Raw genomic sequence first — 25,148 nt, forward strand, 5'->3', positions numbered from 1 at the left:
TAAACCCTTTCGATATTCTTTTGACAAAACTTCCTAAGTCAAATTAAATTACATGTGAAGTACTGTCAAATGAGTAATAAATCTTCTTAGGTTATATTGTATGGCAAATGTTACTAATACAGATATTCTAGAAATTATATGGAGTTCCTAAGATTCTGACATGTCATGATAAAGTATTATCAGTCACAATTCTAGTTATTATCTTAAAATGTTGTATGTCACAACAGTAACCAAGTTTCTTTATCAATTACACTGTAATCAGATGTTTAACCATGCCTTTTAAGTCTTTTGTCATTTATAGATATTTTTGTACTCTGATGCTGTTACAAAAAGTGCTTCATCACCAAGAAGATTCATAGGAAGGCTATGGTAGCAGTTATAACAGTCCCACATCAAGATGATGGCTATGCAAGGATTCTAGCCCATACCAAATTAAAACAAGGAGCTGTCCTGCCTCTGGGGCCTCTAGATCAGGCATCCAGAGTTTTTACTCCCTGACAGGCAGTGTCGATCCCCCTATTCAGCCTCGAAGCAGTTACAGAAGACGGACCTTCGCCCCTCTGCTTCCCATAAAAATACGGGAGTAAAATCTCTGAGGGGGAAATGAAACAGGAGGGAAGGGGGCAGGGCACAACCTTTAAAAGAATGATATAGCCATAGTACTTGACAAAGACTGGTTAGAGCCAACTGGGTCCAAAATGGCGAAAAATTCCAGTGGACCTTGAGCCTCATTATACGCTCATTGTAATACATTAGCATGCTAAATGACACACCCACCATCACCATGACAGTTCTGAGGACAACCATAAAAGGTCAAAAAGTGTGCAGTGGCCTAATTCCTGGACATCCTCGCCCCTTCTCCAAAATAATTGGAATAATCCTCCCACTTATTAGCCTATGAAATTATCAGCCCATAAAAACTAACCATGCCATATTTCGAGGCTCTCTCTCACCTTCTCAAATGGCCCACGCTCTGTCTGTGGCGTGTATTTCTCTCAAGGCCTCTCGCCTTCCTAGATGGCCCATGCTCTGTCTGTGGAGTCTGTGTTCTCTCTAAATAAATCCACTTTTTACCTATCACTTCATCTCCAAATTCTTTTGCAACAAAGAAAGAACCTCAAATTCAATGGGAACAATGCCATAAGCTTAACTTGGCTATTTTAAATTAACCTGTAAACATCTATATTTTCTATGTAATTCAAGATTTCTGCTTTACTTAACATTAAATGTTCCACTCAGTAATTTTCTCATTAAGTAATTCATAACATTTAGGAGTGTTTATTCAGTGCCAAGGACTGTATGGGTTACTGAGATTGAAATGAGGGAAGCATAGTCCCCTGTTCTTAAAGTCTTGGGAAATGGATAAAAGCAAATTATAATAGATTTAGAAGTATGCATCGTACTATGGCAAGGCATAGAAAGAATGCTGAACTAGATTTTGGTCAGGAAACAGTCTGGAAAGTCTTCCTATTACAACTGATACCCATGCTGTCTCCAAATAGAAGATAGGCAAGCAAAGTGCTAGAAGGAAGCACATTACCACAAGTGCCCAGACTAAGGAGAGAAAGCATAACAATGAACCTAGGTTTATGCATGGATGGTATAATGTGGATAATTTACAAAAGATGTTATTAGAGAGCTAAACAATGATTACATCACAAAGAAGACAGAGTCAGTGCCTATTGTATAATGAGCACTCAATAAATGTTTCCTTAGAGACAGTACAGACAGTGATCAGGAACTAAAGTTCTGGCATCAGATTGTTTGGGTTTAATCCTGCTCTTCCATTTATTTGAACCTAACTTAGTAGAATTAGTGCTCAATACATTTTAGTTATTAACTGTTTCTCTTTATTTAAGATCATTCTCTATTGGTTGACTTTGAAGCACATAAGAGGCTCGTTCATAGGAACTTTTTTTTTTTTCAACATCTTTATTGGAGTATAATTGCTTTACAATGGTGTGTTAGTTTCTGCTTTATAACAAAGTGAATCAGTTATACATATACATATGTTCCCATATCTCTTCCCTCTTGCGTACATTCATAGGAACTTGATGTTAAATGTTATAAATTGGGGTTTTCTCAGGAAATATCTGCATCTGCAAACTTTTTATTATATCTTCTCACTGATCATCATGGTGCTCTACATATTTTTTTCTGTGGAAAAAGAAACAGTAAGTGAAAGAATTTTTTGTAATTCTGGCACAGTAACACAAATTGGTAAATAATTAATTATTGTTAGCAAGTATTGGAGTACAACACCTCACTATTGTTTTAAGCGGTCATCCAACATTGTGCTATGAAGAATGCAGCATGACAAACTTATTTCTTAGTATAGGGAAAGGAGGAGAAAAAGAAGTAGAATATCTCAGGGAAGATTTCTGAGTCCAATTACAGAATTTTGGGTCTAGCTTGAGTAGGAAAGGCCTCTATACTAAATTCTTTTTTATTAAATTATTTTTGTTTTTTCCAGCTTTATTGAGGTATGATTAACAAGAAAACTACACATATTAAGGTATAAAACATGGTGTTTTGATATAAGCATACCTTGTGTAATGGTTACCACACTCAGTCAAGCTAATTAGCACATCCATCACTTTACATAGTTACCTGTGTGTGTGTGTGTATGTGTGTGTCAAGAACACTTAAGATTTACTCTCCTGGAAAATTTCAGATATACAATGCACTAATACTGAGGATAGTTACCATGCTGTACATTAGATATCTAGAGCTTATTCATGTTATAACTAAAAGTTTGTACCCTTTGACCAACATCTCCACATTTCTCCCACCTCCTCAGTCCCTGGCAATCACTATTCTACTCTCTGTTTTTCTAAGTTTGACTTTTTTTAGATTCCACATGTAAGTGAGAACACAAAGTATTTGTCTTTCTGTGTCTGGCTTATTTCACTTAGAATAATGTCCTCTAAATTTGTACACATTTTCAGAAAAGGCAGGATTTCCTTCTTTTTAAGGCTGATTAATATTCCATTATGTATTATGTATATATTTCTTTATCCATTCATCCACTGATGGACACTTAATTTTGATTCAACTGTTAGTCAGCCAGCATGTCTTATGCAATTTTCTTAAGAATAGTATAATCTCTTAGTTTTTGGCCATCTAAGATGTCTTTCTGTTGCCTTTACACATGAAATGAAATTTGGCTAGCTTACAAGTTATGATACTTTCCATTTGTATTAAATAAAAGTAAACTCTAAATAGCTTAAACAATAAGGAAATTTACTGGTTCACATAACTGAAAACAGTCATATGTAGGGTAAGATGAAATCTGGGTTTTAATAATATCATCAAGGTGCTAGGTATTATTTCTCTCTGTCTTTTGTGATGTCACTTTTATCCCAAAGCTTGGTTCTGTCATAGTTATAAAAAGATGACTGTTAGATATAGTTGCCTCCTTTTCACATAAGAGACTAGGTCAATTATGGTCATGTGGTCCAGCTCACTCTGAACCAGTATCTGTGGTTGGAGGAATGCAGTACATCGATTGGCTTATGTCTGGTTTTCACCTAATTCTATTGGATTAAGACAGTCATAGTTCACCTTTGATCCCTATGGTTGGACCTAAATCCTTTTATTCAAAAACTAATATACCCCAATGTTACATGGATATTATTAATTTTTCATTTTGTAGAGAAATAATGTGGACAGAGTATTTTTATTCCTATGTAGAAACACACACACACACACACACACACACACACACACACATACACTTTCCTTTTCAGTTTTGATAGTGGTAAGATCTGTCCTTTAAAATTGTAATTACAATTTTTCTTTGCTAGAGTGATCTAGGTCTGTATCTTCCTCCAATAATTTTGCTAAGCACATGGTGAATTATTTAATTTAGCATTAGGCTTGAGAAAGTTCTATCTTTGATATCTTTGATTTTTAAAAAATTTGTTCTAACACTTCAGGAACATTAATTATTCATGAATTATCATTTTATTTTTAATTATTTCTATAGATCAGTTTCTCTTTCATGATATTTTTTTTTTTTTTGCTTTCCTAGAACAAAATAAATGTTTTTGATCTGCCCACTAAAGTTTCTTTTTGTTGTTGTTGTTAAGAACTTTTTTCTTCAGTTATATTTTATATTCCATGTTTTTCCAGTTGTCCCAGTGTTTTACGCAGGAACTGTTGAGATATCGTGAGATCTCTTCTGACTTCTGGCATGTGAGAATGGTTGGCTATTAAACAGAGTGGGAGCAAGTTAAAGGGAAAAGAATGAATATAGTTTTAGGAATGGAGATTGGGATGCCGATGGACATTTAGGAAATGGGATCTGGAGCACTATATAGAGGTGTCTGTGCTGAAGATTTGGAGGTTATCAACCTATTTGTAAAAATCAAGTAGATTTCTGAGTAGAGCGAGAAAAGAAAAAGGTAGCTGAGGAGGTAGTCTTGAGTAACACGTTTAAACAGTTGAAAACAAAATCAGATATATGGGAAGAAAAAAAAATATTGGGGAAACAATGTCATGGAAACCAAAGGAGTAGTTTTATTACTTAATACATATTTCTCAAGAATTGCTTCCTGGACATTGCTTCCACACCTAAGAAAATATTGAGTAACATACCATGAAGTGTTTAATCATTTTTTTCTATTTAAAATATTTTTCTAGTGCACATTTTAGTAAAATTTTAATTTTAGAACAATTTTATATCTACAAAATTATTGGAAAGATGGTACAAAAAAGATTTCCTGTATACCCCACACCTAGTTTCTCAACATAGTAGTGTGGTGTATTTGTCACAATTGGTCAAACACAATTGATACATTATTACCAACTAAAGTCCATGCTTTATTCAGATTTCCTTAGGTTTTTCCCTAATACCCCCTTTTTTGGTTGTTGTTCCAGGATCTCATCCAGGATACCATATTGCGTTAATAGTCATGTCTCCTTAGGGTATTCTTGGTTTTGACAGTTTCTCAGACTTTCCTTATTTCTAATGACCTTGACAATTTTGAGGTTTACTGATCAATTGTTCCATAGAATATCTCTCAACTGGAATTTGTCTGATGTTTTTCTTATGCTTAGACTGAAACAATATATTTTGGGAAGGAAGACCACAAAGGTACATTGCCATTTTCATCACATAATATCAAAATTGAATGTTACTAAAATAATTTATCACTGTTGATGTTAATCTTGATCACCTGGCTTGCAGAAGTGCTTGTCAGCTTTCTCCACTATAAACTTATAATTTTTTCTCTCTCTTTTTCAATATTGTGCTCTTTGGAAGGAAGTCACTATGCTCAGCCCACACTTAAGGAGTGGGCAGATTTGCTCCACCTCTTTAAGGATGGAATATATATTCATTAATTTATATCAGTATGTATTCATGGACTCTTATTTTGTACTTTGGGTTATAATCCAGTACTACTTCTTTTACTTTGTTGTTCAGATTGTTTCAACTTTGGCCATCGAAACCCCTTTCAATTGGCTCCTGTATCCCTTTAATGTATCTTCATCATTATTTACTTTTTATTTTTATTTTTGGCACTTACTTACTTTTTGGCACTATAAGATGCCTCAGGCCCATTTTGCCTATTTACTGCTGAGTCCTAGAATCAGGTAATTCTCCAAGGAGCCCTAGTTCCTTTTATTGGAGAATGGTATTAGAAACCAAGATCTGTGTGATGGATGTGCTCATTTGTACTGGAGACATTGCATCCTGGGCCCTCTCCGCTAACAAAGCAGCAGTTTGTAGTTTTCCACATGTATGTATTGTACATATTTTGTTATATTTATGCCTGAGTGTTTAATTGTTTGATACTATTATCGATGGTATTTTTAAAATTTCAAATTCTAACATTTTATTGCTGGTAAAGAGGAAAGAAATTGGCTTTAAAATTTTTAAATATATTTTTACTAGCTTTATTGAGACATAATTGACATATAATATTATACAAATTCAAAGTGTACAGTATGTTGATTTGGCACACTTTTATATTGCAGTCTGATTACTACTGCAGTGTTAGTTAACACTCCATTACATCACATCATTATTGTTTCTTTTCTGTGCTGAGAACATTTAAGATCTATTCTCTTAACAATTTTCATGTGTACAATACAGTACTGTTAACCATAATCACAGTGCTGTACATTAGAGCCCCAGAACTTATTCATCTGCTAACGAGCAATTGGCTTTTGTATATTAACCTTGTACCCTGAAGCCTTGCTATAGTTGCTTTTTTATAAAAAAAAATTGTTTGGAATTTTTCTATATAGACAATCCTATCACCAATGAATAGCAACTGTTTTATTCTTTTCCAATATTTATCCTTTTATTTCCATTTCCTTGCCTATGGCACCAGCTAGGACTTCCTGTGTGATGTTGACTAGGAGTGGTGAATGGGAACATCCTTGCCTTGTTTCTGGTCTTAGGGGGAAAGTGTCTAGTTACTCATTATTGATTATGTTAGCTGTAGGTTTTTGCAGATGGTTCTCCATTGATTTGGAGAAGTTCTTCTCTACTCCTAGTTTTCTGAGTATTTTTATTATGATTGAGTATTGGATTTTGTCAAATGGTATTTCTTCTGTGTCAATTAATATGATCACATGATTTACCTCCTTTAGTCTGTTGATACAGTGGATTATATTGACTGATTTTTCAGATGTTGAACCAACCTTGCATACATGGAATAAATACCACTTGGTTGTAGTATATAATTCTTTTCATACGTTGTTGAATTCGACTTGTTAATATTTCAGTGAGGTTTTGTTTTTTTTTTATTTTTTTTTATTTTTTTATTTTTTAGAAGGCAGCACTTCATTTTTTTTTTTTTTTTTTAGAAAGAGGGAGCTAGTATTTTTTTTTTAATAAAGTCTCTTTATTCTTTTTTTTTTTTTAATTAATTAATTAATTAATTTATGGTTGTGTTGGGTCTTTGTTTCTGTGCGAGGGCTTCCTCTAGTTGTGGCAAGTGGGGTCCACTCTTCATCGCGGTGCGCGGGCCTCTCACTATCGCGGCCTCTCTTGTTGGGGAGCACAGGCTCCAGACGCGCAGGCTCAGCAATTGTGGCTCACAGGCCTAGTCGCTCCATGGCATGTGGGATCTTCCCAGACCAGGGCTCGAACCCGTGTCCCCTGCATTGGCAGGCAGATTCTCAACCACTGCGCCACCAGGGAAGCCCGAGGTTTTGTTTTGTGTCTATGTTCATGAGAGATATAAGTTTGTGATTTTTTTTTTTCTTATATCTAGTTTTAGCATTAGAGTAATGCTGGGCTCACTGAATGAGTTAGATAATGTTCCTCTGCTTTTAATTATTTATTTTTTTTGAAAGAGACTGTGGAGAATTGATATTATTTCTTCCTTTAATGTTTGGTAGAAATCACTTGTGAAACCATTTGTATCTGGTGATTTCTTTAAGGAAAGGTTATTAGTTATTAATTCAATTTATTTATACATATAGAGCTATTCATGTTGTCTATTTATCCTTGTGTGTATTTAGATTGTTCTTAATCCTTCTGAAACTATAAAATAAACTTGATAAAATTTGAAAATGCCTACAGAGATTGCCTCAAAAAGAAGATTTATAGATCTAGAAAATAGAATGAAGCAGCAAATGGCTTAAATAAAAAAAAACTTACAGTGGGAATGTGAAGTCCGTTTCAAAATTTTAATCAGATCAGTTAGAATAGGTTATCATCTTTCTATTACTTAAATATTTTTGTCTGTTTGTTTGTATGTGTGCTATGAGTCTGTGTGCATCATCATTTGTTACCCCAGGTAAGAACTTAATTTTATTTTCTATTTTGATAATTGTATGTTGTGTTATGTTTTATTTTAAATCTTTACACGGAAATATTTACTTAGTCATTTAAGATCATTTTCCTTATACTAACTTGATTCATTCCATTCCCTGATCACATTTAATTTACATTTAACATTTATTTGAAGTTGTTTCTCAATGTTTTATGGATATTCTCATTAGGAAACAGGTGTTCAAAGTACTGTGTTATTTACTTTGGAGTAATAATGGGCTTTTGTGCACAATGTTGATGTCTTGGATTTTATTTTTTAAATGTTAGGATTTCAAGAGATACATGGTCTGTTTGGTCTCAACTAGCATGGAAAATAATGGAACTGCTTACCAAAAAAATAGGAGGAACTAGCAATCATAATTTCACAGAAATAATGATGTCTTTAGGCACTTTAAGACAATGACATCATGTAGCTGTTGGGTGACCAAAAATATATTATTTTTTACAATACAGTAACTTGTTTATTATAAGTACTTGAACATGTGATAATTACCAATATTGTCATAACATTCTATGACATTTACTAAACCACTTGACATTACCTAATGCCTCAGCATTCTGAAGTGCTCAACAAAAACAGTGCCATTTTCTTTAGAATTGACTGTTCAGCTATCAGTTTGCTTACTAGACAGAAACATGAGATCAGGGGTTGTTTTTTTGTCCCACACAACACTTAGCGCAGTGGTGCCCCCACCGAACACACACACAAAGTCAGCATTAAATAGAATTTTTGAGAGGATAGGTGAATCAAAAGATGAATGAACGCTCACATCCACATCAGCTGGTGGGTAAAACAACATCTCATTGCTTTGGTAACATCAGTCATCTTTTCCTTACTTCTTCTGGTCAGGTATATTACTTGGATAGTGGCTTCTTCTTTCTCCTTCTACCAACTCTACATGGAGATCTCATTGATTCTTACATAGAGGTTGATAACCTAATCAACAAAGCAACTAAATCATCATATTCATGGGTTCTGCCCAACTTCTGGGGTGGTATACAAGTGTTTACCAGGGAGTGGGAATCTTAGGGCTGTCTTAGAATTCTGCCTGACACAACAGCAGAAGTATTCCTACTCTAATCCATTTCCCATCATTATCTTGCTGCTTCCAACTTTATGTAAGTGGAATGTCCATTCTTAACTATCTGGACAAATATGTCTTCCTTTGGGGATATTCTGATTAACCCCTTGACTTATTCTATCTTTGATTATTTTCAGTCTCACCTCCTTTGCTTTTATCCAGACTTTCTTGCCAGGCACCCACATTTCTTTTCCTTCTTCCTTTAGAGTCTATTCCCTTTGTAAAAGTTATTTGAACTCTCCCCTTAGAAAGACTAGCCTTTTATATTTCCACCTCTTGATATGAAATTTTTATCTAGTACCAGGCCTCAACTGTAAGTTGTCCATGTATCAAAACTATCTTGCAAAATCAGAAGTCTACATTCCATTTTTTATCGTCCTAAAGGAAAAGCTAAGCACCTATTTATTCCATAATTCTTTTCAAAGTCTGTGCCTGTTAATTGTGCACACAGCATTTTATTATGTACCAGACAATGACTTAAGCATGGTATTCCTGTTCAAAACATGAAAATGAGAAGTATCATGAAAGAATGGCAACTGTGTCATATTTTTCTTCATTCTTAACACCATGTACAGCTTTTATATAAAACTCTGGCACACATGTAGTTTTTCCTCTTCCTGAAAAATGCAAATAATGTACACTTCCTTCATAAATTACATGCTCTATTGAATAAAATCAAACACCTGAGTATTGAAACAAATTGTAATCAATGATAAGATAATTTTTCACTCCTTTTTACTTAGACATTGTATTAGTTTTCTCAGGTTGCCATAAAAAATACCACAGTCTGAATGGCTTCAAAAACAGAAATTTATTTCTCACAATTCTGGCAGCCAGAAGTTCAAGATCAAGGTGCCTGCAGGGTTGGTTCCTCCTGAATCTCTTTCCTTGACTGCAGGTGGACTTCTTCTCCCTAGGTCTTTACATGATCTTCCCTCTGTGTGTATCTGTGTCCTAATCTCTTCTTGTAAGGACACTAATTGTATTTCATTAGGGCCCACCCTAATGACCTTGTTTAACTAAATCATCTCTTAAAAGTTCACATCTCCAAATACTGTCACATTCTGAGGTTCTGAGAATTAGGTCTTCAATGTATGAATTTCGAGGGAGGGGAACACAATTCAGCCCCAAACACTCGTGATGTGAACTAACTGCTTTGTGCACAAGTGTCTAAGGAGAAGATAGCAGTGCAGAATGCAGTGTAAGAGAAGTAATTACTGAGATGAACAAATGTTACTACAGGGCCACCATTTTATAGCTACTGCAGAAGTACATGGAGCTGTGTAATTATGGGTGATAATTTTCTTGGTAGATTGTAATAGACTATTCAGAGAAACCTGTTGAATATTTTCTTGGATTGAAAGAAAGAGGCACAGAAGAAACGATTTCCCAGCATTTTTATTTGATTCCATGAGACTTTTTAGCAGCTAATTATACTCTGCTATGTAGGAAGCCAGATCCAATGGGAATCTTTTGGGTTAATATGTGTATTGCTTTCAGGATGAGATAATAACTCACCTGTTATACAATATTATCTTGACAGGCATTTTTAATGAATTAGGTCTTTCAGTTTATGTGCACGCATCAAACCTAATAGTTCAACCTCTCTATAAGCATCTTCACCACTTTCTATCTGAGAAAATAACATTTTATCATAAAAATGACAATTTTTGTAACTTTGATCTCTCATTTCTAAGATAGGAAAACAGACATATTATTTTGGGGGCAGAAATAGAAACAAAGTAAACTCTCTGTTAAAGCAAAAGAAACAACTTTTTGAAACTATCCCTGGACGTACTTTTACAGTATATCAGAAATATTTCTTTTTTGGTCATCTTCTGACTGCAGTGTGAACCAAATTAGTTATGTTAAAAAAAAAAAAAAGTCTTACTGGCTACTTGCCCTAAATGAAGAGACATCCTTCTACCCCCAAGCAACAACACAAACTAAAATCCCTCTGTCTTCTCTCACCATTGTTGTCCGTAATTAGGAATTTGGTCAGGAGTAAGAATAACTTGGTTATAATCCGTGTTACCACACTCCTCTCAACTTCTCTACCTCTTCCACATGTTGAATGACTTCCTGACTCATTTTCTGCATATATGTAGTGTTTGTCTCCTATCTTGGGTTCAACAGCTCTTAGTTATCAGGTCTCTTCTCCCTGATACATCAGATAATTTTGACTATTATTTAAATTGTGCTTCTCCTGACTAACTTCTCTTTAGTTTCCTTTTCACTTTAGACTACCAGTGGGCATGTTTTAATCTTTTACAACTCAGGATTTATTTTCACATTCAGCCTAATAGCTAAATAAGCTTAGAAATTTAGGAAAGATAAATCGGACCACTTTGTACTTTTCCATATAAGGAAAACAAACTACTTGTGTGCTTAGATGTTGCTTCTGGAGGAACTTTCCAGAGCATTAAGCAGTAAGTACTAACTCTCAGAATGATGTGAGTCTCTGATCCTGTGATACCAACTTTCCATCTTGGTAGGGCCAAAGAAGTTTGGATTGGGTTGAATGGGTACCATCTTTGTTCTTAGAAGTGCTTGGTATAAGTCTTGTTATTGTTACACACAAGGGTTATTTTAGTGTTAATTTGAATACATCAGAAGAATTTATGTCAGAATTTCAAAGAAATATATGAATCTCTATAACCTTCAAATCTCAATTTTCCTCTGTGATATAAAATATCACTCTTCTTTAAATAGATCGCAAAATTATTCCAAACTACAAGATCCAAACGCTGAACAACAAACAGTTCATATTTACCATGAGGAATAGGGTTAAATTTTGCTCTCCAATGACAAATCCCGACCCAGAACAGATTTTAGCCAGGCGGCTAGCAGAGCTCGCTGGGTGAACTGCACAAGCCATGTTGGGTGCAGAGCTCAGAGCCGGAAAGCAAACAGCTGCTGTAGCCTGATTTGAGTTAAAATAGTGTGAGTGTTTAGTCTGGCGCACGGCTTCAGGGGAGATTGGCAGCTGGGTCAAACAAAGTCCTTCCATTGGCTCTCTTCCCAGGCAGCTTCTGCTAGTATTTAGGTACTAGTGCAGTGTAGGGCCCTTTCTCAGGCAAAACCTAACATCTGACCGCACCCTCTTTGCTTTTTCCAAAAAAAAAAAAAACAAAAAAACCCCCCAAAAAAAAGAAAAAACGCTTCTTTTTCCTTCTTTCGTTAAGATAAATTCTCCAGTAGACAACCTCTCCCACTAATTGTGTATTAGCAATGTATTTTATCTTGAGAGCTGGCGCACTGGGCTCTCAACGTGGTGTGGAAGGCAGCCTGTTACAGTGCTGGATTCATAAAAGGCCCTTTATGGTTTGTGAAAGAATATCTGTGTGCTTAGGCAGGAAACTTTTTGATCTGCAGAAAAGCCAGAAGACATCTAGGTAAGGCTGCATATCAAATCTACTTTTTGGGGGAAAAGTTGGGCAGTGAGAATGATTCATCACAAGCTACGTGAGTTTGGAGTGTGCCTGTTCACTTTTGTAGAAGTTTAAAAGGTACTATTTGTTTGCTTATTTTTTGTTTGTTTATTTAAATCTTAAGGGAATACTGTAGTCTGCATTTTTAAGATTTTGTTTTCTGCTGTTGAACTGATTATACTGGATATAGGGTTTTATTATATAGCAAAATCTTTGTAAACTGCCGTAGAAAGAAAGTGTATTTAGAAGGGAAATTGACAAGTTTTAAAGAGTAATTGTACAATCATTTGAGGACAGAGGAACGCTGCATTAGACTAACAAGGGTTTAATTACCAAAAAAAGTTTAATGTTGCTTTGGAAGGAATATTAAGTAAGTTGTCTTTGTCTCTTACTTTTTAATTTTAGTCGCTGATTTAGCCTGTTGGGTCACATTTTTTGTTAGTGCTGAAGGCTGCCATGAATCCCTAATGAGGCCCCTTTGCACATGATTTTGGCACTTGGCCAAAATCAACTTCCCAGCGGCAAGCTTTCTCTAAAGAACCTGGAGCAAAAAAAAAATTTTTTTTTATTAGAAATCATGTCTGAGAGCTGCCATAACCAGTTGTGTAGGCCTGTCAAAATGACTTTATACAGTAAATATGAAACAAACATTTAAAAGAATTTCCTTATATTGTTGCTTTGAGAATTATGAATTCCTGCTTGTGGCCACCTAAAATACGTTATAACAAGAACAATCTTCAAGAAGAAGGTTTACCGATTTTTTTGTTTTTCTCAGCAGACCAGAGTAGGGATGGTCATCACACTGAGAAGTATACAGTACGAAAGGGTTATTCAAAACACTTCAGGATAAATAACAGATGAATTCTTAAAACTGTTAATCTCTGTAAGTAATACTCAGTGAACAGTAAGTAATGAAGTTTTCTAGAAGTTTCGCTGTGCGCACAATTCAGCTTAACCTTTTTAAAATGGGATTTTTGTATATTTTAAATATCATGTTGTTTGGGATTCTAAAAAGTGTTGGCACTTTTTGTATAATTTTAAAAGTGTATTAGCACCCTGATGGTATTTATAACAAATGTTTTAAAAGTGCTTGATATATAAACATGACTGAATGACTTTAAATAATTGTATTTAATTGCTGTTTTGCAATAAAAATGATGATTATTTTTTTATGAAAGAAAGGTCAAAGGCACTTTCATCTAATTTTTGGAACTGTCAGTTTTTATTTTATTTAACTGGCTTTTGTCATGTAAGCCGATACGTTACTTTATACTCCAGTATTTTAAGAGTTAAATTCACAGGTTGCAATGAAATACCTTAGTAATCAGATATTAACAACCTCAGATTTTATGTAACCATTTTCAGCAATATATTTAGACATTAAAAATAGACACACTGCAGTGTATTTAAAAGCAGAAAAGTAGGATCTCGGTTGCTCTGTTTTTTTTTTTTTAAGAAATCCTATTATACTAAATGCTATTTTGCCTTATTTGTTAGTCTGTGGTAATCTAGAGTGAAACTTTATTTTTCACTTTACAATAATCATATTTCTTTTTAAAATATTGATGAGAGCCTGATTTATTCTTTAAAGAAACATGAGTTAGAGCTGTCTTACTAGGTATGTTTTTCATATATTTATCACTATGTTTATCTTCTCTTTTTTATTACACAGTGTAAAAGATTGCTAATTGGGGTCATAGAAAAAAATGAAAATTAACTTTAAGTAAATTTTAGCATTAGAAAATGCATCTGATTTCTTTCAGATCAATTTAAATATATATATAATTTATGTATATATAAAATATTTTTTGGTATTGCTGTATTTACATTGCTATTAGTTGCACTGAGGCATGGAGTGTTTGAAGTTACCATATCAGTCAGCATTAAAATACAGAGATGCTATAAATTGGGAAAGGGCAGTACATGTCTGCTATTTATAGATATTTACCTGGATAAGTTCTGTACTTCCATGTGAGTTCGCAGTTGAATTCTCATTTAATGTAATCTTCGATATTCTTAAAAAAAGAAGTTAATATATAAGTTAGATATTTCAGAATTTGCATAAAGCAGGAACATTTTTATCATTTACTATCATCAAACAGGTGCAGGAAAAATAAGATAGCTTGCTTATTCAGCAGGGTTCTTGCTTAAAACATTATTTTTGAATTTTATTTTAATCTTAGCTCTCATGCATACGATATTGTCTTCTGTTTCCATTTTTTATTTTTTAATTAATTATTTTGCTTATTTGAAATTGACAGAATGTTTCTCTAAAATATACTGAAAAATGTTTCAACTGATGATTTTAGCTGTTGTTGTGGGGTTTTTTGGTTAATTAGAGGCCATAGCAAAATAAATGCCATAAAATATCGAACTTTTAAAGTACACAGATAACGTTAGTTTGTGAGTTCCGAAAAATTTAATTGTATAAAATTACTGACAAATACTTTTGAGTTGAGGGAGAAACAAGTAACTATTGAGAAAAATTTAAGTTATACACTTTAGCTAAATTTACTAAGAAATTTACTGTCTTTTGCTATAGCTATGAATTGTAATTGCATATTTCGAAAGTGTAGGCTTTTTAGCAGACTTATTAGCTAATTTTCCTTTTGGGACCATAAATGCAAAACACTGATTACATTTTTTCACTGAGTTGACATTTTAAAACAATATTCAGGATACAATTACTTTTAAAAAGAAAAATATTTTGATATTTTTGTTAAATTTATTTGCAAAGAACAGTTGGAATAATTTGCTTTTTATTCAGCATTTTTCCCAATCTTTTGGAAGTACTAAAACCTATTCCACTTTACCATACGGAAACTACTTCACTCTTCAGAGAAAGTGAATTTCATTTGTAGTTGTCAATTTAGATTATGGGCCTTTACCGTTTTAAGTGTGACAGTGTTTTGGTTTGTTTCAATTATGCAACAGGCACATAAAATGCTTTCTTCCCCCCCCCCCCCATTTAAAAGAGCTCTTAAATAATTAAGTATAAAATTTAATTCTTGTTGAAAAGGAAACTTTAAAACTGCAGTGTTTTATCCACGATTTTTAAAATGTGAGAAATGTTACAACAGGGCATTTTGGATGAGCATTTTATCCGTTAAATGAAATGCTTTGTTCTAAATGGTAAATTCCAGCAATGAGATAAATGTATCACTGCATTAGATAGAATATAAGTGTTGAATTTTGGCACAACTTCAGTGACCTCTGCCATAAAAATTGGTATATGTGGGATGATCTTGGATTTGCAATAACAAACCGTAGGTGGTGAAGCACGTGAGAAACCGACCTTTGTTGTTTTGGAGGAATTACGTGCTAAAAGTCAAGAGATACTTTTCGTGTAAACTGCTGATAAATATTTTGTCATTTAATTAATAAAATAAATCTTGAACATTAAAGAATTAATTACAATTTAAAAAATGCATTCATAGACTTTTTTCACAGAAATAACTGCAGTGTATCATTCTTTTATGAGATGAACAACTGTCATATTTCCACGCAGCTAATATTTAACTACAAATTAGATAACCAAGAAATTTTTTAAATGTTATGCTTTGATTTAAACACAGTTAATAGTGAATAAAAATAATGTTCTCTGGTTTTGACTTTTTCATATAAAAGAACGGTTGATTTGCACTTGTTGCATTTTTTACTTAATAATGGTTTAATTTTTAAATTATCATAAAGTAAATATTGCTATTTGATATCGTTTTTAAACATGGTAGGGCTTATTTTATAAGCGACCTGACCTAGTATATATTTAAACAATGGTTATTTATATTTAGCTGTATAGTCCTCTTTCAGAGTCAAGATCAGCAAAAGGCCTCTTTTTTGGTGCTCAAAATTTTTTCTAAAAAACTCTTTAGTTTTTAGTTTTCTCTTGTTTATGTGTCCAGGTACGCCTGCCAACCTGAGTATCTGCCTACATCCTGAGATATCTGTCTTATGAGCATTAGGCCAGAAAGTGTAGTAGTAGGCTCTAGGTTTATTCTTATTCCATATTCCGCTGAATAAACGAAGATTTTGGTTTCTTATTGAAAGCTAGTCTATATATATGAGTCAGTATAAAGATCACATCAAATCTGATGCTTCTGATATTTTGAAGCACTGAATATCCTGTGGAAGTTAGTGGTCATTTACATGTTTGTGTAGTGATTCTAAATATATGATCATTATTAGTTTTAAAGATTTACTAATTTATAGGAAATGTAGAATGCCATCATTTGCTTAAAAATTATTAATATTTACTAATTTTATAGTTGCCTCCACTTTGCTATTATTGAAATGTTACATAATAGTTCTCCTTAAAAATATCATGAGACTAAGTCGTGCCTTGCTTTCCATTTCTCCCATTAACTTAAGAGGTCATAATGTGTGTGTTGGGGGGTGCCTGAAAATATTTCAAATTTTTTTTTCTTTCCTGTGATTATCAACTACTTTACTATTTGCAGAGATTTTGAAAGGAATGATTGTGTATTTTTTTAATGTTTATGTAAATGTGAGGAATACATGGGCTTTCTGTGGACTTCAGTTTAAAAAACTAAAATAGAAAATAAGATGAAGATTAATGACATGGTGTATTTTTATAGAAACTAATTACAACTTGCTATTCATACATAAACAACAAACTGGAAAGATACCCAGTGGGCTCTGAGAGCAGCCTTCACTTAAGAACTGCTGGGAAAGTGGTGGCAAAGGGATGATTTTGGTCCAGTCTGTATGATCTATGGTGTTTCAGGCCCGTGCAATCATTTCCCTGTTGAAATCCTCTAGTCTTGTTTCAGAGCCCCCATAACACTAATCTCAGAAATGTTTACAGAGAGGGGTTGCAGAACACACTCTTTCTTGTTGTTCACTGGAGGGTCCGTGATTGGGGTTTCTTTGGCAAAGGCAGTGTTCTTCTCTGTATAGTGATTTAAAAAAACAAAATCACAGTTTGGGTAGGTCAGCTCAATCAGTTGGCCAAATCAGCATAATAACCAAGCCAACTCAGCCTTAACAAGGATAATTAGTTTTTCATTCTTGCCTAAACCTGGGCACTTTCCTGAAGAATGCGGACAGTTGTGCATGAAATGTTGAGTTGCTGAAAACTGTACAACATGCATTTTCTACTTGTGAATTAATAAACTGTGTTTTGTGATCAAAATAGTTTATATCAGTATATGTTGTGTGTCCAAAATATTTAAACAGTGAAAGAAGCAACCTTCCTGAAATTAAATATGTGGGATTAGCTTTATTATAATTTTATTTGAGATGTCATCTGAAAATTACTTTGTAAAAGCATTCTTTAAATTTTTTTCTATTACATTCTTCATAAGGCATAATGATTTAGATATGAATTTCTTGCTAGTGGAGCAGTTTTTGAAAATTATATGTATGTTGCCAGTGCTTATTCTGTAGGTTTCTAACCTGATCACATGTTCTTTCCTCTCCATTCCTAGGGTTCATTCATAAATATTCTCTGGAGGGATTTTTTGTTTTTGTCAACAGCCAATTTTAGATACATTTAGGTAGCTTGACAGTTAAAAAGTTGATGCACAGAAAATCTCTGTTCAAGTGTGATTTAGCTATTTCTAAAACATGTTCGATTGTCAGGAAGTGAATCAACAAGGATGTAGAAATAAAGGACGATTTGTAATTTTGGCAGATGAAACAGAGCAATAATCAGTTCAGAATATTTATAGAATGATAACATTTTTCTATTGACATATTTTGTGCCAACAAATTTAATTTAGAAACTGCTATTTGTTACTAGAAGCCAGTAATTGACTTTGGTAATCAACAGTTCAAAATGTCTGATATAAGACAAAGGGCTTATTGAATGAATTGGTCTTAGATAAAATGTAAGGCTATTAGGCTACCTCATATCTGGAATTTGTTTTAATTTTCAATACCCAAATCATTAAATATGTATGTAGGAGTATTTGCATATTTTCTACTTTCAGAATTAGCCAGTCTACCTATGAAATTTGTTCCCTCCTCTTAGATAAGTTAACAACTTAAGAGCAATCAAATATCTTACAGTTTCCATTTTCCATTTTAATGCCTACTCAAGATGAAACTTGTAGTAGCTAAATCACATAAAAGTCTGGATTAATAGTGAGATGAGATTATGTAGCCCAAAATGAAATTATATATATAAAGCACAGGCATTTACTAGCATTTCTGTGGTCAGATATACAAATTGCATTGCAGGTAGAGCTTCTCCTTTCTCACTTGAGAAAAGTGCAATCAAAAGTAATTTACAGATGTGCAAAATGTACAGCTGTGCTCTTCTAAATTTCACAGAAATGAGCTAAATTGTAATGGATTTAAATTGGATTGGAAGCATCATTACTAGGTTTACTAGTTAAAGGGAAGTAATACCTATGAGTACTTGGGACGATGTATGTCTAAGTGGCAGCAGAACCATTAATGTATTGGAAATTACAACCAGGCCAAAACATGCAGCAGGTTTTGTGAAAATCAATTAAGTGTGTAGATCCCCTCTATGTACTCTATGCCTTTATGCCATTTACATTATATACTCCCTGACAACATGCAAAATGATCCAAGTACAGCTGAAATATGTGTTTTATGTGTGTGTGCATGTTCACAAGATGATGTGTGTGTGTGTGTGTCTGTGTGTGTGTAAGAGATCTTTATGTTTTCTTTCCCTAGTGGTAAGGAAAATATCAAGAGTAGGATGTAAGTACATTGGTAAAAATAGGGAATACTAGTAAACTGTCTTTGTCTATTGGATTATAAGCAATGACCATGAACATACATCTCTGGAAAATCAGCTTTTTAAAAAAAATCCATGCATTTCACTTGGAGCTACTTATATACTCAATAGCGATAAACTATTGTCATTAATATTATCTGAGCAGGTAAAGACCTTTATTTTATTGAAGTATAGTTGATTTACAATATTGTACTACTTTCAGGTGTACAGCAAAGTGATCCAGTTTTACAGTTATATATATATATATATATATATATATATATATATATATATATATATATACATTTTTTTTCAGATTATTTTCCACTATGGGTTATTACAAGATATTGAATATTGCTCCCTGTGTTGTACAGTAAATCCTTGTTGCTTATCTATTTTATATATAGTAGTGTGTATCTGTTAATCCCATACTCTTAATATATCCATCCCCCCACTTCTCCCTTGATAACCATAAGTTTGTTTTCTATGTCTGTGCGTCTGTTTCTATTTTGTAAATAGATTCATTTTTATCCTCTTTTAAGATTCCACATGTAAGTGATATGCGTATCATAGCATATGATATTTGTCTTCCTCTGTCTGACTTATTTCACTTAGTATGATAATCTCTAGGTATATCCATGTTGCTACAAATGGCATTATTTCATTCTTTTTATGGCTGAGTAGTACTCCATTGTGAGTGTGTATGTGTGTATATATATATATATATATATATATATATATATATATATACATATATATATATATACACACACACACACACACCACTTCTTCTTTATCCATTCATCTGTGCTGGACACTTAGGTTGCTTCCATGTCTTGGCTATTGTATATAGTGCTGCTGTGAACATTGGGGTTCATATTGGAATTAGAGTTTTTGTGTTTTCTGAATATATGCTCAGGACTGGAATTGCTGGATCTATTTTTAGGTTTTTAAGAACCTCCATACTGTTTTCCATAGTGGTCACATCAATTTACATTTTTCACCAACAGTGTAGGAGGGTTCCGTTTTCTCCACACCCTCTCCAGCATTTATTATTTGTAAACTTTCTGATAATGGCCATCCTGACTGGTGTGAGGTGATACCTCACTGTGGTTTTGATTTGCATTTCTCTAATAATTAGAAATGTTGAGCATCTTTTCATGTGCCTGTTGGCCATCTGTATATCTTCTTTGAAGAAATGTCTGCTTAGGTCTTCTGCCCATTTTTTGATTGGGTTGTTTGTTTTTCTGGTATTGAGTTGTATGGGCTGCTTGTATATTGCAAATTAACCCCTTGTTGGTTGCTTTGTTTGCAAGTATTTTCTCCCATTCTGTAGGTTGTCTTTTTGTTTTGTTGATTGTTTCCTTTGTTGTGCAAAAAGTTTTAAGTTTGATTAGGTCTCATTTGTTTTTGTTTTTGTTTTTTTTTTGCTTTTATTTCTTTTGCCTTGGAAGACTGATCTAAGAAAATATTGGTACGATTTATGTCAGAGAATGATTTGCCTGTGTTCTCTTCTAGGAGTTTTATGGTGTCATGTCTTATTTTTAAGTCTTTAAGCCATTTTGAGTTTATTTTTGTGTATGGTGTGAGGGAGTGTTCTAACTTCATCAATTTACATGTAGTTGTCCAGCTTTCCCAACACCACTTGCTGAAGAGATTTTTATCCATTGTATTTTCTTGCCTCCTTTGTCAAGGATTAATTGACTGTAGGTGTATGGGTTTATTTCTGGGCTCTCTATTCTGTTCCATTGATCTGTGTGTCCGTTTTTGTGCCAATACCATGATGTTTTGGTTGTGTAGCTTTGTAGTATTGTCTGCAGTCTGGGAGGGTTATATCTCCAGCTTTGTTCTTTTTTTAAAAAACTTTTTATTTTATATTGGAGTATATCCGATTAACAATGTTGTGACAGTTTCAGGTGCACAGCAAAGTGACTCAGCCATACGTATACATGTATCCATTCTCCCCCAAACTCCCCTCCCTTCCAGGCTGCCACATAACATTGAGAAGAGTTCCCTATGCTATGCAGTAGGTCCTTGTTGGCTATCCATTTTAAATATAGCAGTGTGTACATGTCAATCCCAAACTCCCTAACTATCCTGTCCCCCCATCCTTCCCCCCGATAACCATAATTTCAGTCTTTAAGTCTGTGAGTCTGTTTCTGTTTTATAAATAAGTTCATTTGTATCATTTCTTTTTAGATTCTGCATATAAGCAATATCATACGATATTTCTCTTTCTCTGTCTGACCTACTTCACTCAATATGAGAATCTCTAGGTCCGTCCATGTTGCTGCAAATCACAGTACTTCATTCTTTTTACTGGCTGAGTAATATTCCATTGTATATATGTACCACATCTTCTTTATCCATTCCTACATCGATGGACATTTAGGTTGTTTCCATGTCTTGGCTATTGTAAACAGTGCTGCAGTGAACGTTGGGGTACATGTATCCTTTCAGACCATGTTTTTCTCTGGATATATGCCCAGGAGTGGGATTGCAGGGTCATATGGTAGTTCTGTTTTTAGTTCCAGCTTTGTTCTTTTTCTAAGGATTGCTTTGGCAATTCTGGGTTGGTAAAGATGTGTTCTTGCCCAAGTTTCCTTGGGCTTGAAATAGACTTCTTTTCTTTGCAGCTAGGAATAGCCAAACTTTTCTAAAGCTCTTCTGGGAAGGTGTGTTGATGGTTGAAGGAAGAAGGGGAAATGGAAGGTGAATGATTGCATGATTGCATTTGGCCAGGGAATTAAAGGGCTTTTACTGTGTGTAAGCGCAGAGATTTATTATAATCAATCCATCAGTATTTCAACAATAATTTGCTTTTCCAAGAGTTTTACTAAAATAACTGCAAAAAATTGACCTTGGAGGTAATTAGAAAACTGACTCATTGGTTATGAGTATGCTGATGGAACCCTTTATCTATCCTGCCTACAACATTTTTTTCAAGTGATTGACTCCTGCCACTGAAAGTGTTATACATGATCAGTTATTGATGCAGTGGTTCAGATCCTGTGCAGAGGTCTTCATATATCTCATCTCCCTTAATCCTTTAACTAACCATGAAAGGTGGGAATAATTATCCCTATTGTATGGATGAGAGTTCTTAGAGTGTGTAAGTAATTTTCTTAGCGCTCCTGGCCTAGTAAGTGTCCATGTCAGGATTTGAACCTGTGTTAATGGTGCTTCTCGTCCATGCTATTTTCCTTGCATTATAAGTTTAATGATTTTGACTTTGAGAGTATGAGGAACATTAAATATAATCCTCTGATTTAAAAGCTCTTTTTTTTTTAACAGTTGAAGAAACAAAGTTCTGAAAGTATTAAAAATCAGTCATAGATGGAGAATAGTGAGAGATATTTTATATAATAGGTATTTTTTAATATATGAAGTACGTTTAATGTTGTTTAAGTTAAGCAATAGCCAGTGACCAATAAAACACTTTTGATCATAAGAGTTTTTCTCCAGAAAGAAATGATGATGTATATGGGTAACGACTGCATTTCTAGTATGAGGCTGTTTTGCACATCAGTGGCTTAAAATATTAAGAGCTGTGGAATAGTACAATAGGGGGAAGACATCCTCTCAGTCAGGAAATTTCACTAGCTTGTTTTGTTAACATATATGTTATTATAACCAAAAAGGTACAGGAATTGGAGAGGCACAGTGATTTTTCACTGTGGTCATCAATAACACCCAGTGCCCCCGAGCAGAGCACTATCGTGGCATTCCACGGAAGCGGAGACTCAGAACCCTTCCCATAGTGCTTCACTGCTCTGAAGTAGGTGTTCCCACTAGATGATGACATCTCTTTAAAATTCAGTTTGTCCATATCACAGGCTGTGTAGAAAGAAACTTGAACTATATTATAGACCACTTGTTAGTAAATGTTTTAAAATTAGATTTCTAATTTCTGTTGGTAAGAGTAAGACTTAAAAGAAATGAGGATATGGGCATAAGATGCATTTTATAAAACTGTTTATTTTACTTCAATTACGTTTTATGTAATGCTGGATATTATTTTTCAAAATATCTTGATGAACATTGAAAAATTTGGTCCAAAATCACTTTTCCAACACTCAGATATTTGAGTTATTGTCTTTTAGAGCTGTGATCATTGAATGCTCTTTCTTTAACTTCCTTATTTTATCCAGGAGAAAATGGTGACTTAGAGGGGAAAAAAAATGGTTTTTCTGCTCATGGTAATAATACTAGAGCCTGGAAAGTTGGCTTTGAAAATAAATCTCCCTTCAAGTTTTGTATTCCTTTCTTTACATAAGGGCCTCATTTATATCCAGCTAGCAAATGTTCTGTTTTCCTCTTTTTAAAACATAAATGGTATGGAAACAGAATAGAAGGGGGATTTAGCTTCATTATTAAATATGAAAGAGACTAATAAAATGTATATATAATTGAATATAACCTTGCCATGAATTATTGTTTCTGTAAAGTCACATTATTAAAAGTTTCTAGTTTATAATTTCATCCTTGATTTATATCCTAGGTCACTCTGATCCTTTAATGAGTTTTGTTGAAATGTTCACTTAGCATCCTTTCTGAAAAATTGAAGATAGTCCTCTGAATTTTTTATTTCTTTATGAGATTAAAAGTTTTTTTTTTTTCTAAATGGAGATATTTAACATACATGATTCTTAACCATACAGCTGGGTGAATGTTTTACATATGTGTAAATATATGTAATCATATGCATACATGTAATCTCTCAGATCAGGATTTAGAAATTTTGAGCATCCCAGAAGACTATTTCATGCCCTATTGATATCTATCGCCATTGATTAGGTTTACCAGTTTTTGATTTCATATAAATAGAATCACACAGCACATATACTTTTTTGTCTGGCTTATGTTACTCATCATTTTGTCCATGTGATTTTCCCCATCTGCATATATCAATAGGTTGTTCTTTTTTATTGTGGTGTAGTATTTTTTATGTGAATATAGCAAAATTCATTTATTAATTCTACACTTATTGGTTGTTTCCAGCTGCCTTTACATAATTTTTAAAATGTAGTTGTGGTGTCAAAAAGGTAGAAGTCAGTTTTTCTCTCTAGTAGATAAAATATGAAATAGAATCACTTTAATTAAACCATTAAAGGCAGTGATTGCTTTATATAACTGACTCATGCATATTTGAACCACGTGACACAAGGACTCAGCATCACTATTATTAATGGAAATATTTTCTGAAACTGAGAATCAGTATGTATTATTTTAAGTAGATGCTACATAAGTATTTGAAAATATTTAAACCTTTAACCATTATTCTTTTTCTTTTGTTATTTATTACATATATGTAACTATAATTATAGGTTGGCCCACATATGCATCTTTTTAAACTCAATTATCAATTTTTTTAAAGTCCTTATGGATTGCTGAAATTTTATGGTATAGAAAAAAATTAAACCATTGTCTTTGACAAAGAATAATTTGGAATGATTCTGAACATATTTAACCTCATAATTTCATATATGAACAAAATAAGATCCAATATTTTGACACTAAGGATAAATATTTGTTTGAAAGTAACATAACGCAAATAGTTTTAGAGAGATTTTTGTTACCATTTTCTGTCATTTTTTTTTTTTTTGGTTCCAGGGTTCCTATCATTCTATATTCAAATTTAAGATGATTTACTCTACTAGGAAAACACAAACATTACCAATAAAAATTGAAAAGTTCTTTGTTGGAGAATAAAATAAGATTAAATTGTTGTTTAGATGTTATTAACCAACTCACCTATTGAGTTATTTACTAGCTTCTACTGAGTACATCCCCCAGTGCTAATGAATATATTTGTTACATTGTCTTTATTGGTAAATAATCTGGGATTGTCATTTGGTATTATTTACACACTAATAAGCAACTGCTTTAAATAAAATAAATAACATTAAAGTAATGTATTAAAATGTAGTTTACAAAGCCCTTTCATATAATACACACATTAACTCTGGCAGGGAGAAGATATCGCACTTCCCCAACCCAAACAGTGAAATAATTGGTATCCTATAGTTAGTAAAGAATGATCTATGAACTGTACTAGGATTTTTTTCCCACTCTAATTCTGTTATCTCTTATTATAAGAAACTACATCTCTGTAAATAATGGAACCCCATTTA

At 33.4% G+C, this 25,148-nt stretch overlaps 1 long non-coding RNA gene across 1 annotated transcript in view; it reads right to left on the reverse strand.

The window, feature by feature from the left end:
- Positions 1-2,022: 2,022 nt before the first annotated feature.
- Positions 2,023-25,148, reverse strand: part of LOC102998632 (uncharacterized) — a 30,814-nt gene continuing 7,688 nt past the window's right edge. The window contains exons 2-3 of the long non-coding RNA XR_449470.2: positions 14,254-14,320; positions 2,023-2,157 (exon numbers count right to left, since the gene is read on the reverse strand). This is a non-coding gene — a long non-coding RNA (uncharacterized LOC102998632). The remainder of the gene's footprint in view (positions 2,158-14,253; positions 14,321-25,148) is intronic.

The sequence above is a fragment of the Balaenoptera acutorostrata genome, chromosome 4, assembly GCF_949987535.1.
Source record: "Balaenoptera acutorostrata chromosome 4, mBalAcu1.1, whole genome shotgun sequence".
Taxonomy (NCBI): domain Eukaryota; kingdom Metazoa; phylum Chordata; class Mammalia; order Artiodactyla; family Balaenopteridae; genus Balaenoptera; species Balaenoptera acutorostrata.